This window comes from Corylus avellana, chromosome 1, assembly GCF_965113065.1.
Source record: "Corylus avellana chromosome 1, dhCorAvel1.hap1.2, whole genome shotgun sequence".
Lineage (NCBI taxonomy): Eukaryota > Viridiplantae > Streptophyta > Magnoliopsida > Fagales > Betulaceae > Corylus > Corylus avellana.
The window spans coordinates 39193018-39207354 of record NC_142490.1 but is presented as its reverse complement, the minus strand read 5'-3'; the positions used below and the strand labels follow the sequence as shown (position 1 = coordinate 39207354).

Here is a 14337-nt window from a genome sequence, read left to right as displayed (position 1 = left end):
CCTTTTACAACTTTGTTGATATATGTCGATTACATTCTTATTACGGGTAATGATGCCAATACCATATTAGCTCTCAAGCAATTTCTGCATAGTCATTTTCGGATTAAAGATTTGGGTGATTTGAAGTATTTTTTGGACATCGAAGTTTGTCGGTCGAAGAAAGGTATTTCCATCTCTCAACGAAAATATACTTTGGAAATTTTAAAAGATGGTGGATTTTTGGGTGCTAAACCTATGAACTTTCCCATGGAACAAAACATAAAGCTCTCGAATTCAGGTGAATTGCTTAAAGATCCGTCTCAGTATAGGCAACTTGTTGGACGCCTAATTTATTTGACTATTACCCGGCCGGACATCACCCATTCGGTCCATGTGTTAAGCAGATTCATGCATGCACCACGCAAACCACACATGAGAGCTGTCTTGCGTGTATTGAGTTATTTGAAAAGCAGTCTAGGACAAGGTTTGTTTTTCCCTTCTCATAATGATTTATCTTTGCAAGCTTTGTCTGATTCGGATTGGGCTGGTTGTCCAATATCTCGTAGATCCACTACGGGTTATTGTGTTTTTTTGGAATCTTCTCTTATTTCTTGGAGGACAAAGAGGCAGAAAACCGTATCTCTCTCCTCAGCAAAAACTGAATATAGAGCCATGACAAGTACATGCTATGAATTATCTTGGCTACGCTCATTATTGAAAGATTTGAGAATATCGCATCTAAAGCTAGCATTGTTATATTGTGATAACACAGCCGCCTTACATATAGCTACCAATCCCGTTTTCCATGAAAGAACCATACATATAGGGATGGATTGCCATTTTATTCGTGACAAAATACAAGATGGTTCAGTTGTAACCAAACATGTTGCTTCAACAAATCAACTTGTGGATGTGTTCACGAAACCATTGGGAAAGGAAGCTTTCTCAACTATGATACGCAAGTTGGGAGTTCTTGACATTCACTCTCCAACTTGAGGGGGAGTGTTGAGAAGGGAAGGTCAATGATAGCTGGGCATTCATTGGCAAATATATTGTACTAGTTTAATATTTGTTTAGTTGCCTTTTATACTTAGACTACCTAGAATAGATTAGCATAATTGTAGGAAATCTCTTATATAAAGCTATGTCTCCTTTGGAGTAAGTTTAGTAATGGTCTTTGTGTTTTACCTGTTACGACATGTTATAATTTTAGCGTTGATGATCATTTACCAATACGTTTATTTTTCATGCAGTGAACATTATAATATGATCAAAAGAGAAGGCGGCCGTGACATTGAAAAAAAGCATAAGGCTAACTTTGAACGTTGGTTCCATAAACGTTTATACAATAGTGGGTGTACTGCAGACAATGGCTCAAAACAATTATATGATCTTGCATGCAGGCCTGATCGTCATGTTAGATCGTATAGAGGATGCATCGTGAATGGGGTTGGGTACCACACGAAAGAATGTGCAGAAACTCGTACTACCCAGAACAGTGGTATTTCTGTTTCAAGTGAGGAAGAAACCTCAATAACAAAGGATTATGGTGAGTTAAAAAAATATTCTAGAGTTACGTTACCCTGGCCAAAATCTCGTGTACTTGTTTGAGTGCGATTGGTGGGACATTGGGAGTGCAACAGGAGTACAAATGGACCAAGGCTTCATGATTGTGAATACTTCTCATAAATGGTGTGAATCCGACCCGTTCATCTCAACATGTCAAGCTTCGCAAGTGTTTTACTTGGATGATCCTAAATTGGGTAGTAATTGGAAAGTGGTGCAGAAATTGATCAATAGAGACATCTATGATATTCCAATAGTACAAAAGGGAGATAATACAGAAGATGACCAAAGACTCAGTGATGACGTATACCAAGAAGGTGAATGTGTTGGGGGTAATATGGTCTTTGTTGATGAAACAAATGTTGAGGCCTCCACTCAATTACGTAGAGATGATGCGACAATAGCAATTGATGAATTATATATTCAACTTGATGCAAGCATGTTTGCCAACGATAACTTGCCAGACGAGGACCATGATACAAAGTTTGATGAAGAAGATGAGTTATGTAGCGACAACAATATAGACTCTGAACACTAATAATCTTCTTCAAGTAACAGTGATACAGATTCTGAATATGAATATGATGATGAAGTGTGTTGAACATAAGCTCACATTTGGTGTAAGTACAAAGTGTATTAGCATATTTAATGAAGTTGATGCTCTCTCTCTCTCTCTCTCTCTCTATATATATATATATATATATATATATATATATATATATATATATATATATATATATATATATATATATTGTGGTGTTTTTTTTACTAGCATGATTATTGTATGTTTGTCAAAAATATTGAACATGTTATATGGTTATAATTTGACTAATATAATTTTTTGGTTTTTGAGTTGTTAGCAGATTGATCATAACAATGACAACAACAGGACGCAAACGTGTTCCAGTAGCACAAGGCCGAGGCCAAGGTCAAGGTCGGGGCCTTATTGACGAGCATGAAAGTCCAACTCCCAATTCTGGATTTGGTGATACAGATATGAAAATGTTGCCCTCGCCCCCCTCCCCCTCCAGTCAGTGGATGGGCATCCTTCACACGAGTCTAATAATTCTATTCACTCAGTGACAGGATTGCATTCACAAGGAACCGCCCCTACTGCATCTTGTAAGTTTATGAATTATATGTTTATGAAATGTTATATTTGTATTATTTTGGTTTGTTATAGACATTTGACAATATACTTTTCCAAATATAACTTACTACGTTACTATGTTTTGCGTAACAGCTACCACGTCTATCAGAAGTGTAAGGGGTAAGGTCAAGTATAAGAAGTTGAGTGACCACGTACTTAAGAATGGTCCCTTAGTGCTAAACATCCCAAATAGACACCGGGTACCTGTAGGCGAGAATGCATCATGGTTTGCAAGCAAGATTGGGAAGATTATTCGTAACATGTGCGGACTCCATCACAGTGAATGGAAGAAGGTCCCAGCTGAGGAAAAGAGCGAGTTGTTATTCTATGTTCAGGTATGAATATCAATGTAATGTTTAAGAATATGTTTCGTATGAAAAAATAATGTGACACATTTTTTACCATTGTTTTCTTATCTATTATGTATCAGTCAAACTTCGCATTGAATATGGGACAATACGAGCACATCAAAGCTGTTGAACATAGATTGGGTCGTGCATATGCTAGGCTTCGTTCGAACTTGTATAGGGACCACTACAAGAAATATTTTGAAGGCATTCATAAAGACGATGATGAGGGGATTGCCAAGGCTAAGGCTATTGGGAGCGAAAACATACCAGCAGGATATGGTCCTGAACAGTGGAACCTAATATGTGACTCATTTGATGACGGTAAATGGAAGATAAATATATATTATTATACTGATTAGAAAATTCAGATTGATATAATTTGCATGCACTTGAAGACATTTTATGAATAATTGTGTTTTTTTTTTTTTTTCTCTCCAAATTTCATAGGAAAAGTTTGAACGAAATATAAAAAACAGAAGCAAATTGGAAACAAAGCACACAGCTAGGACTTGTTCATTTGTCAACGTCATTTACAAAAAGGTAAGTATCTCGTAGCATAATTTCCTGAAAATAACATTATTTAGTGTAAACTTTGATTATATGTATTATGTGTAGGAACAAGAAACAAAAGTGAAGCCTAATCCTGTTGAACTATATGAGGCTACCCATACAAGAAAAAAGGATAAAGAGTTTGTGAATGACAAATGCAAAAGTCTATATGTAAGTAAATGTTTACGCTCTGATCGTTAAGTTGATTAGTGAAGAACATGAATAATAAACTTGCATGAAGTATATATTAAACTAAGGCCAACTATGACTTGTACAACTTTAGATGCGAGAATTGACAACCAGTGAGGCCTTAGAGGAAGGCAATGTGGAGGAAAGTGTGGAGGACCGAATGCAAGAAATAGTCACGCAAGTACTAGGGGGCCGACAATCTGGGCACGTTAGAGGAATGGGATGCAGTCTTATTCCTACCCCTTTAAGTACTTCATCTCAAGCGTTCGCCCACTTGACAACCATGACAAGTGTAGGAAAAGACAAGAAGATACTCAAAGCGAGCTTCAATAGACTAGAATCGAACTTCATCAGTACAGGGAAAATCTGCAAGTCAACGTTGAGGAAACGAACAAATTGAAAGCCACTGTTGAGTTCTTAATGTCACGTATTGAAGGGTTAGTGAAACTTTACCTATGCATTAATTTTACTAAAACACACATACTAAGTAATCGTTAAAAAGCTTATTTATCATTATATGAAATTCTATTCTTCTTAGGTCTAAAGGGTGCTTGATTGGAGATGAATCAAGTGAAGACAACAATTGAGGGAGCTTTGGAATAACCATTTATTTAGGATGTACTTTTTCATACCATCTATTTGGGATATATTTTTTGATACTATATATTTAGATAGTTGTTGGTACTTTCTATTTGCTACTGTGTATTTGAGTATTTGTTGATCGTGATCTGTTTGGTAATGTATATTTGTTGGTACTTTTTATTTGGTTTATATTATGTTAAGATATTCGCAAAATTTTTGGTTCAAGAACTTTTGATTTCGTAAATCTCCCTTGACATGTTTATCAAGGTTAAAGAACTTTGAGTAAACAATGCAAGGGAGAATAATTTTCTAAATTTTCTTTTTAAGTGTATGCAGGATGACAAGAGTACAAGAAAGTTAAACCACCCAAGCAGGTTCTCATTTTAATATGTTTCATGAAGAAACACATTTTTAGTATCTCTTCCTCTATCATGTTGGGTTTCATTCTCATTGTTTTTGATATTATATACTGGTTCATTGTGGTAGATTACTCAAATTGCTTATAACGATGAATTGGCAAGGAAGAGAATGCAGATAAGTACTTTATTTTGGGTTCTGCAATTTTGCTGGCCATGGATTGTAAAACATATATTTAATAGTTTTCTCCCTTGGCAAGTTTGGTTCATGGGGCAGTTCTCACATATTTTTTATGATTTTGATGAGGTTAGTCCTTTTGAGTAACGTTTCTTGTGGGCATTTAGATTAGTTTGAAGATTGTTGTCTGATGTGGTGAAGTAGTGTTAATGCATAGTAGTCTTCTCCAAAAGGTGTTAAACTTTTAAACTTTGCCAGCATTTGTGGTTTTCTTGTGTTTCCAATGATAGGTGTCGTTTTGTAGTTTTAAGCCATTATTCATGATATGTTTGGCCTTTATATTATATCATTTTCATAATTATAGGATAAAGAGGTATAAGATCATATAAAATTCAAAAATCACTATTTTTTCCCTTTACATTCTTAACAAAATAATGGAGAATCTGAATTTTCACTTTTTTTCTTTTTTCTCTTTCCATTTTCTCTTGGTCACTTTTTCGACCCCATAGATACTATTGTTTTGTCCTTTTTCTTCTACTACGAGTTGTGATTTGTTGTGTGGCAAAACAAACTATGTTATGGTATGTTTGTCCCCAAAGTCTAATTTCGTCGAACATGTAGATGTAGCTATCCACCCTCAATTATAGGGTCATTTGCATTCTGTGCGTAAATAAAATAATTTTGCTATCAACACTTAACTCTAGATTAATATGCAACGTCCACTACACCATCCAAATTAGGGTTAAAATTAATGTTATAGTGGGTAGATGAATGGTGGGCTGCACTAAGCTGTCAAAATTAATAGATTAGTGCCTTTTAATATGTAATGTCCTCCCTACATCATCCCCCAACTAATATGTTAGTTTTGACACTCATTTGGAGAAGGTAGATTGGATATTGAATGACCCTATAGTTTAGGGTAAATAGCTGAACTTAACCATTTCATTTAGTTTCAAGAAATTTGATTGGTTATGCTTGTCATTTTCATTTCAGGTTCCTAGCACAGAGATTGACAAAACGCCTCCCAAGTTCTTCACACATTGAGATCCAGACTCTAAAATGTTTATGGTTAGTTTGTTTAATATTTGCTCAACTGCTTCCAATGTTTTTAGATGTGATTTGGCACAAAGATTGACAGTTTGATTGAACAATCTACCTGGTCTGAGTTGTTTATAAGTCACTGGACTAAAAACCTTCTGTGCTATATGTCTTTAAAGCTTTGAGTATCTTTGAGACTGCAGATATAATATGATTGCCCTCACATGTTTGCTATTTGTTCTCTCTCTCTCTCTCTCTCTCTCTCTCTCTCCCCCCCTCTCTCATAGAGGAAGCTAATGTTTATTGTAACTGGCTTAGGACTCACTAGCTTATAGATAAGTACCAAGTTAGCACTTATGAGTAAGTGCTTCAATATTGCTAAGGAACACCAAACTTATGCTAATGAATGGGTGGCTAGAGTTCTTTTTATTCTTGATTCTCTGGAATAATGGAAGATAAATCTTACTATTTCAGACAACCAACCTTAACAATTTGTCAATCAATTCAAAGAGTTCAATAAAAGAGGAGGCTTTCATGTGAACAAGCATGTCAAAAAAAAAAAAAAAAAAGAAAAAAAAAAGAAAGAAAGCTTTAAACAGACTATATCTACATTGATGTTTTGAATTTTTTTAGCCACATATATCTTTAGTTTCACTCAAAACAGAGTACAATATTTTTACTCTTGTCATGATTAATATTGTGATAGAAATATTGTGGTTAGGAGTTAGCTGATATATGTTACTGATACCAGCGTTCCCTGGTTCTGCGATCGATCGCAAAATATCAAAAACATACTTGTTTCACGATCAAGCGCATGCCCAATGTGCGTTCGAGCGCAAAATATTGAAAACCCACTGGTCCTGCGATTGATCGCACTTCAAGTGCGATCGATCGCAAAAGGGCAAAAACCTACTGGTTCCGCGATCGAACGCATGCCCAATGTGCGTTCGAGCGCAAAATGTCGAAAACCTACTAGTACTGCAATCGATCGCACACGATTGTGTGATCGAGCGCAGATTATTTTTTTTATTATTATTTTTTAGGACCATTAGATGGACCCTAATGGTTAACTATCAGCGTCCACTTTGGGTTGGATGCTAATAGTTAATTTTTTTTAAAAAAAAAAAAACAAAAAAATTTAGGACCATTAGGGTCCACAAAGTGGACCCTAATGGTTAACTATCAGCGTCCACTTTGGTTTGGACGCTGATAGTTATTTTTTTAAAAAAAAATTTAGGACCATTAGGGTCCACTTTGTGGACGCTAATGGTTGACTATCAGCGTCGACTATGGCTTACGTTTACATCACATTTAGGGTCAAAACATTGCGACTTTTAGAGTCGATAAAGTGGACGCTAAAAGTGATCATTAGAGTCGACTTTAAATGGACGCTGATAATCACACATTTTATCATTAGGGTCGGACAATTAGCGTCCACACCTTTAGGGTCCAAAAGTCGACGTTGTTGTCAACAGCGTCCACTTTAGGACTTTTAGGATCGACTTGAAGTCGCCCCTAAAGACCTAAATTCTTGTAGTGAAAACAAAATACTAGTAATTAAAGAGGAATGTGAGGGGTTGGCTAGTATAGGCTATGGTTACCCCCTCCCTTCATTTGAGTTTTTTACTTTGAACTGTTTGGCCCCTACCCATTCAAAATGTTAGCCCATACCCATTAAAACCTAAAAATTGATCCCTAATCTTATAAAGCAAACAGGGAGGGGGGATCCACCTAATTATTCATTTGAATTTTCTTTTTACAAGGTGTAGCATAATTCATTTTGGACTCTTTGGCTCCTACTCATTAAAAATTTTAGCCCTATCAATTGAAAATTTTGGTCACCCTATTACTATTATTATTATTATTTATTTATTTTTGAGTGGTCACTACCTATTAAAACCTAAAAGACTTCACCCTAAAGCAATAAGGTAAACTAATATGATAATCATATTGCACCGTTGGCACGCTGGAGTTGCAAACCAAAAAGACGAAAGATCGAGTTGCACCTAGAGACGAATGGGTGGGGGCTCCCTTAGGATATATATAAGGTGTAATATAATTCACTTTAGGCTGTTTGGCCCCTACCCAATAAAACCTTTTGGCCTTCTAATAAAAAATGTTGTCCCCTCTTCATTAAAACCTAAAATACTTTGCCCATAATCCTAAAAGGCTAATTAATCTCGTAATTATCTTGAAGTAAGGGAAACTGATACTATTAAAAACCTAAAAGGCAAAAGACTTGCATCACTTTTGCAATCATTCCGATAAAGTACAAATCCAATTTTTAAAAATTTACAATCTGACCCAATTGTTAAGATTTTCTGTTAAATTCTAACAATTAATTAACAAAGAAATTGAAAATTCTGAAAATGCCATTGTTAAAAAATAAATAAATAACTTGGAATGCTCCACGACACAGAGAACATGTTGGGAATTGTGTTTGAGAAATCGAACTTTTAAGTTAAAAAAAATTTTTTTTAGCAAAAGCTTCATTTTTAAGCTTTCGCCAAAAATGCATTTTAACCATTTTTAGCATAAAAAGTTAAAAAAGTATTTTTGAAATTTTCTACCAAACATGCCAACTTTTTGTTTTGCACAACTTTTTAAGTACAAAAAATATTTTTTAAGCTCTCTAATGCAATCCCAAACAGGCTTGAAGAACCAAGTTCAAGAATCCCATTAATTTGTGTTTTTCTAAGGTGTTTTGCTGAAAGCTGAAGTTCGCTCCTGTAATGCATCAACTCGATCGTTAAGAACATGCATAGTAATGACTATGAAATCTTCGAAAGGCTCCGATGCCATGCACAAACTGAAAATAAAAATCTGGGAACAACAGTAATTTGAATGTTTCAAAAGAACCCAGAATTTCCCAACAAAATTTAATTAAGTAGGATTAAATCGACGAAACGAATGATCAAATCAACCAAATGCCAATGGGGAAATGAGAGAGAGAGAGAGAGAGAGAGAGAAAGAAAAGCTATATACACATTTGAAAGATTGATAGTAATTTGTATATTGTATTGCCACATTAATTTGAAAGATTTCAACTTTATGTCACCATATGGGTCTTTAGCTCTTCACAATGCCCCGGGCGCCCCTAAACCTTAACTACTATATTTAAACAAATAATTGAAAATGAGACTCAAAGAAAAATAGGTCACATGCCATGAAATAATATCTCTCTTCTATGTTGATTAGCCACCTAAATGCAAGATGTCGTGGAGTTTGGAGGAATGAGTGAAAATGAAGAAAAGCTGTGGCAAAGAGACAAAGCTTCTATGGAACCGAAGAGGAAAAAGCAAAAAATATTAGAGAAAGAGAGGGAGAGAGAAATACACTAAAAAATTAATGTGTTGATGAACAATGTCAACCCACATGTAGCATCAAATTGTAGTAGAAATGCATTTTGCATTTTCTTTACATAATCGAATGAAGAGGATTTTTTAAAGAATGGTTCACTTATTTAAATCTTTTGACATCTTATTTGAATCTTTTCTCCTACTTTCAAGGCTAAAATCACCATTTTGCGGGGAAAAAAAAAATCACTTTACCCCTTAGTTAAATTTAGGTACATTCATGTTTATTTAAGAATAAGGAGAAACTTCATAAGCACAACTAATCACACAATTACATTGTATTTACGGACAGATAAATTTGGAGCACTTTAGTTGTCCAAGTCATGTACGTGTAACCAAGGATGTTATATGTTTTTCTGTCTTTCACAAGCCAAGGATGTTTTGCATGATGAAGGAGAGAGAAGCAGTGCGAAATTATCAAAACATAAGCTGTTGGACGTAAATCTTACCTCATATTAGTTAAATTTAGACAATTTAAGAGTTTTATCTAAGCTGCTAGAGATGCTCGATCTTAATGGACCATTTATACTCATGCTACTCAGCCACAAGCTAAAGATTCATATTCATGTATATGTATTAATTATGAGTTGAAGAGGGGAAAGCAGTATATATAGAGGAACTTACAATAATCTATAGAGCTAACAAACCCAAAGCTAGCTCACACCTTTATTTGTTGCATTGCAAAAGTGTGGAGAGATGCAATGCCATGGCCAGCTAAACCGGTGGCTTTATTTAGTACGTACGAGTACATGCAAAGGCTACCTCACACAATTTTCCAGCTAGGCATGATTATAAGATTATGATATCATCACTCTCATGATCCATCAACACCCAAGAACCGTCGTCGTTTTGGGTCATAGACTTGTTCTTCGTAGTCCACCAATGATCAAGTACAAGGAGCTCATTTTTTAGAGCATCCGACGTCTTGTTCACAAGTGCAACTTCACGATTCACTTCCAGTTTAAATTCTCCATCTTCCCCATGTGTTCCTGCAACTCCATGCAAATAAACTTCCAAATTATGCGCGTTGGAATCAATAACAAGATTTTTCAAGTATGGCGATTTGCGAGTATCAATTATCAACTCCTCTCCGACATCTGCGTATGGGAACAACAGCGGCACGGTAGGTGGCAGGGAAGGGACAACATCGCCTGGCAAATTATTGATGCGTAAGACATGAAGATTTTTGAGATCAGAGAATACTTTGAGAAATCCTTCGTCTCCGATGCGGGGCACACCAAACACAAAGACTGTGACGAGGCATGCCTTGATTGGCTCATTTGTGCGCGGCCCTGAAGGCATATTATATCCATTGTAAACAATGTCGACGGCATTCATAGTTGCCATTGCAGCACCCAAGCTGTGGCCGGTCACAGTAATGCTCACTTCCTCGTCCTTGTAAGAGTCTACTAGTCTCCTTACCTCATTTAGAACCTGAAAGAAATGGTATATTTATATTTCATTTATGTGTAAGATGGTAATCAACTATAGAAAAATGGTAATTAAGCGAAATAAATCATTTAACTATATATAAATAATAACAAATTAAAGTGAGTTAACTAAATAAATGTATACTTTCTTTGTAAACAATATTTGTCGCACACATTTCACCTACAAGCTTATATATATTCTTTAAAAATATACTTATTGTAAATTCAGACAGTCACATCGATCCCTACCGACAAGGATCCTCTCCATTTCAAGTAAAATCAAGAGGATCCTATTCCAACGTGGATTAGTTTTTTTATGGTTAAAATTTAGAAAAATGATCAAAACATAACTTTTTGGCACAATTTTGCCCAACTTTTTTGTTATGTGGTCATTTTTTTAAGCAATAACATGAATTTTTTTAAAAAAAAAAAAAAAAATGACCATTTTTATGAAGAAAAATACCATTTTTTTTTTAAAAAAAAAATATCAAATAAAAAAAAAGGACCATATTTGATGATATTGATTCAAAAAAAAAAATTTATTTTTATTTAAAAAAAATAAAAAAAATAAGAAAAAAGTTTGGCCAAAGTTGTCCCAAAAAGTTCTGCATTTATCACGCCTCTAAAATTTAATGTTTTTGTATCTAACTGTATAAATAATGCATACTCTTGTAAATTTTTAAATGACACGTGGCGTTATCTACATTGTTGGACACAGACATTAAATTCTAACCATAAAATAATAATTGATCTACAATTTACTTTAAATGGAGATAGTCTAGTTGTTCTCATGCCCGGACGCATCATTTCTTTCCCCTATCCATGCACCCACATGCTTCATGACAATTACACGCTGGTCACAGGTTGTGCCATCTTCCGGATGGGCCACCATCTACCAAACATAAACCGGCCCATGATCCGAGTTGAACTAGCTCAGGCCCAGTTCAGCCCACTCCAGGTATAATTTGTGCGGATCCTAATCCAAGTCCAATTACCAGATCAAGATCCATGCGGCCCACTCGTTCCTGGCTCACTAGAATTGCCAAAAGAAAACTCACAACCTCACGCGCCTCCAAAGGTTTCCGATTTGTCTAATCAGAAAATCAGCCGTTGCTATAAATCTATTGAATGCCATTACAAGTGCAAATTAAAGACCCTTTCGCATACTATACATTTTTATTTCACAATTTTCATCAATTTTGAAATTTATTATTTTTAATAATGATCAAGTCAATGATTGATTAAAATTGCTATATTAAGATTATGGGTTGATTATGAGATAAACATATAGTTCTTATCATTATTCAACTAAAAAGAGAGTAATGACATTTCTCCATCTCCGATCCATCTCCACCCACCACACGTATAGGAAAACAGATTCAATGATTAGGTTAAAAAATAGATGGATGGAAGATCGACGGGAGATGAAAAAGTAGCAAGTCTCTTGAAAAAAAAAAATGCATATAGTAATTTCAAGTAATTCTTGTTAAAGTATTGATTAAGTGATTAAATTTATCTCTTCTTATAAGCTTTAAACTTTTAGGATAACTAGTAATTTAATATGGTATCAAAGCCAACGGTCATAGGATCGAACATTGATTCCGTCAAATCAAACCTCCATTTTAATTAAATATTTCACATGTTGGGTCTTACCTATTAAAAGTGAGTTTGAGCTCATAGGTTAAGGAAAATATTAAAGTAATATTTAAGTGATTAAATTTATATATTCCTATCAGCTTAATAATTGAACAATTCTCACCTGCTCTCTACAACTAGTGCAATTGTACGTGGAACCCGCGCGAGCTGTGGTGTACATGGAGTACCAACCAGAGTGCACCTTTGGATCATGCTTCTTCCCAAGTATTGGAGAAGCTGAGACCAAATCAAACTCCATATTCATCACCCACTCGGCCAACCCTTGAGTTCCCCTCCAACAAATCAAGATGTCCCTCCTCCCTAACAAGCCACTTTCTATATTTGTGCTCACCGCAACGTACCCAATCCAATTTGAATCCCCAGCCGATGCCTCAACAGATTTGGATTTCTTCATGTTGCCACGGTTGCTTGAGACATCAGTTGTTGCATAGAAATATTTTGTCATGTCATAGTTATATTGATTGCCCTTTACTAAGCCCACCTTCCCGAACAAGTGCCTCTTCGTATAGCGGGAGAGTCCACAGTTCTTAGACTTCTCTTCACCAATGAAGGCGTCATAAACAGCTTGAACCCTTTCGCCGTAGTGAATGATCAACCGGCGGAGATCAATGTCGAGAGGATCTAGCAAACCTTCCCAGTCTTCCTCGCCACTGAGAGCCCGCCATTTCGTTGCTATGTTACTCATGATTCTTTCGCGCATGCACTCATGAGCATCACCTCCTCGCAACCGTCTTGAATTTATATATATATATATATATATTTTTTTTTTTCTTCGTATATATCATTTTGATACGACATTTCCAACGGTTAATTCGCACCTAAAACGTGATTAGTATTTGGTTGATGATCTAATTAATATTACTTTCTTGTATCCTGGAATTACGTCATTGCATGCATTTGGTGCCGACCTTGTATTATGGGGCTCGTTAGTGTCCCTTACTCACAAGAAAATCTTCCCATGCCGTGTATGCATGCATGTGCCATGTGGTATAAAACTTCGAACATATATATCTATATCTATATATATATATATATATATATATATATAGGAATTCTTACTCTTGATATGGTTGATCATGCTTTGTTGGGGAGAAAATATCTCCTAGTCGGCCCCATTTTAGTTTACGCTTATCTACAAACATGACATCATTCACTCACCTAATGATACATGTATACATCATTGTTCAAACTTTTAAATAAGAGAAATAAGGAGAAGAAGGGCATCTTTTTTCTTCTCCCTGAAGTCTCTCTTTGTGACGCCTCCTCTCTTCCTTGAGGATCTCTCTCTCCTTCCTCCAGACAAGGTCTCTCTGGCAAAGACCTAGAGAGAGACACGCATCTCTCGCCCTTTTGAGTCTTCCAGTTTTACAATTCTTATTTCTCTCATACATACCTTACTCAACACACATTGGTTCATGGATAACTAGAAACGAATTTTCATTATCTTTCTTATGCTAAAATAAATATTCTAACTTAAGCATCGAAAAGTTTTCAGCCACAACCAAAGACCCTTTGACCTTGTTTTTATTTTGCAGGACCTCTCATTGCCGTATGTGAGGTCTTTTACAGCTTAACCATTAAGAAAATGAAAATTGCTGGGTAGCAAATTCTTGGCACTACACAAATTTCCACATTTAATGACATTTGAATAGTGATGTTTTTAAAAAATGCCATTAAACTGCGACTTTTTTAACCGTTCAAATCTCACTATTCATAAAATAGTGACGTTTGAATAGTGTTACTATTCATGCATCACTATTCACACGTGAACAATAAAATGTATCAAAATTTGAAAATATTAGCACCTAAAATTTGTGTTTAAAACAACCACCTACATCCCCAAAAACTTCAAAAAAATTTCACTTTCACCCAAACACATAAAACATTTTTTTTTTTTAAAGTAATAAAATTAAAAAACACATGTGGCTACCGGTTCCAAACTAGCAACCACACTTGGG

General features: G+C 35.4%; 1 pseudogene; it reads right to left on the bottom strand.

Moving 5' to 3' along the window:
• Window positions 1–10082: 10082 nt before the first annotated feature.
• LOC132173481 (phospholipase A1-IIgamma pseudogene) lies at window positions 10083–13064 on the bottom strand (annotated as a pseudogene).
• Between the last annotated feature and the right edge of the window lie 1273 nt (window positions 13065–14337).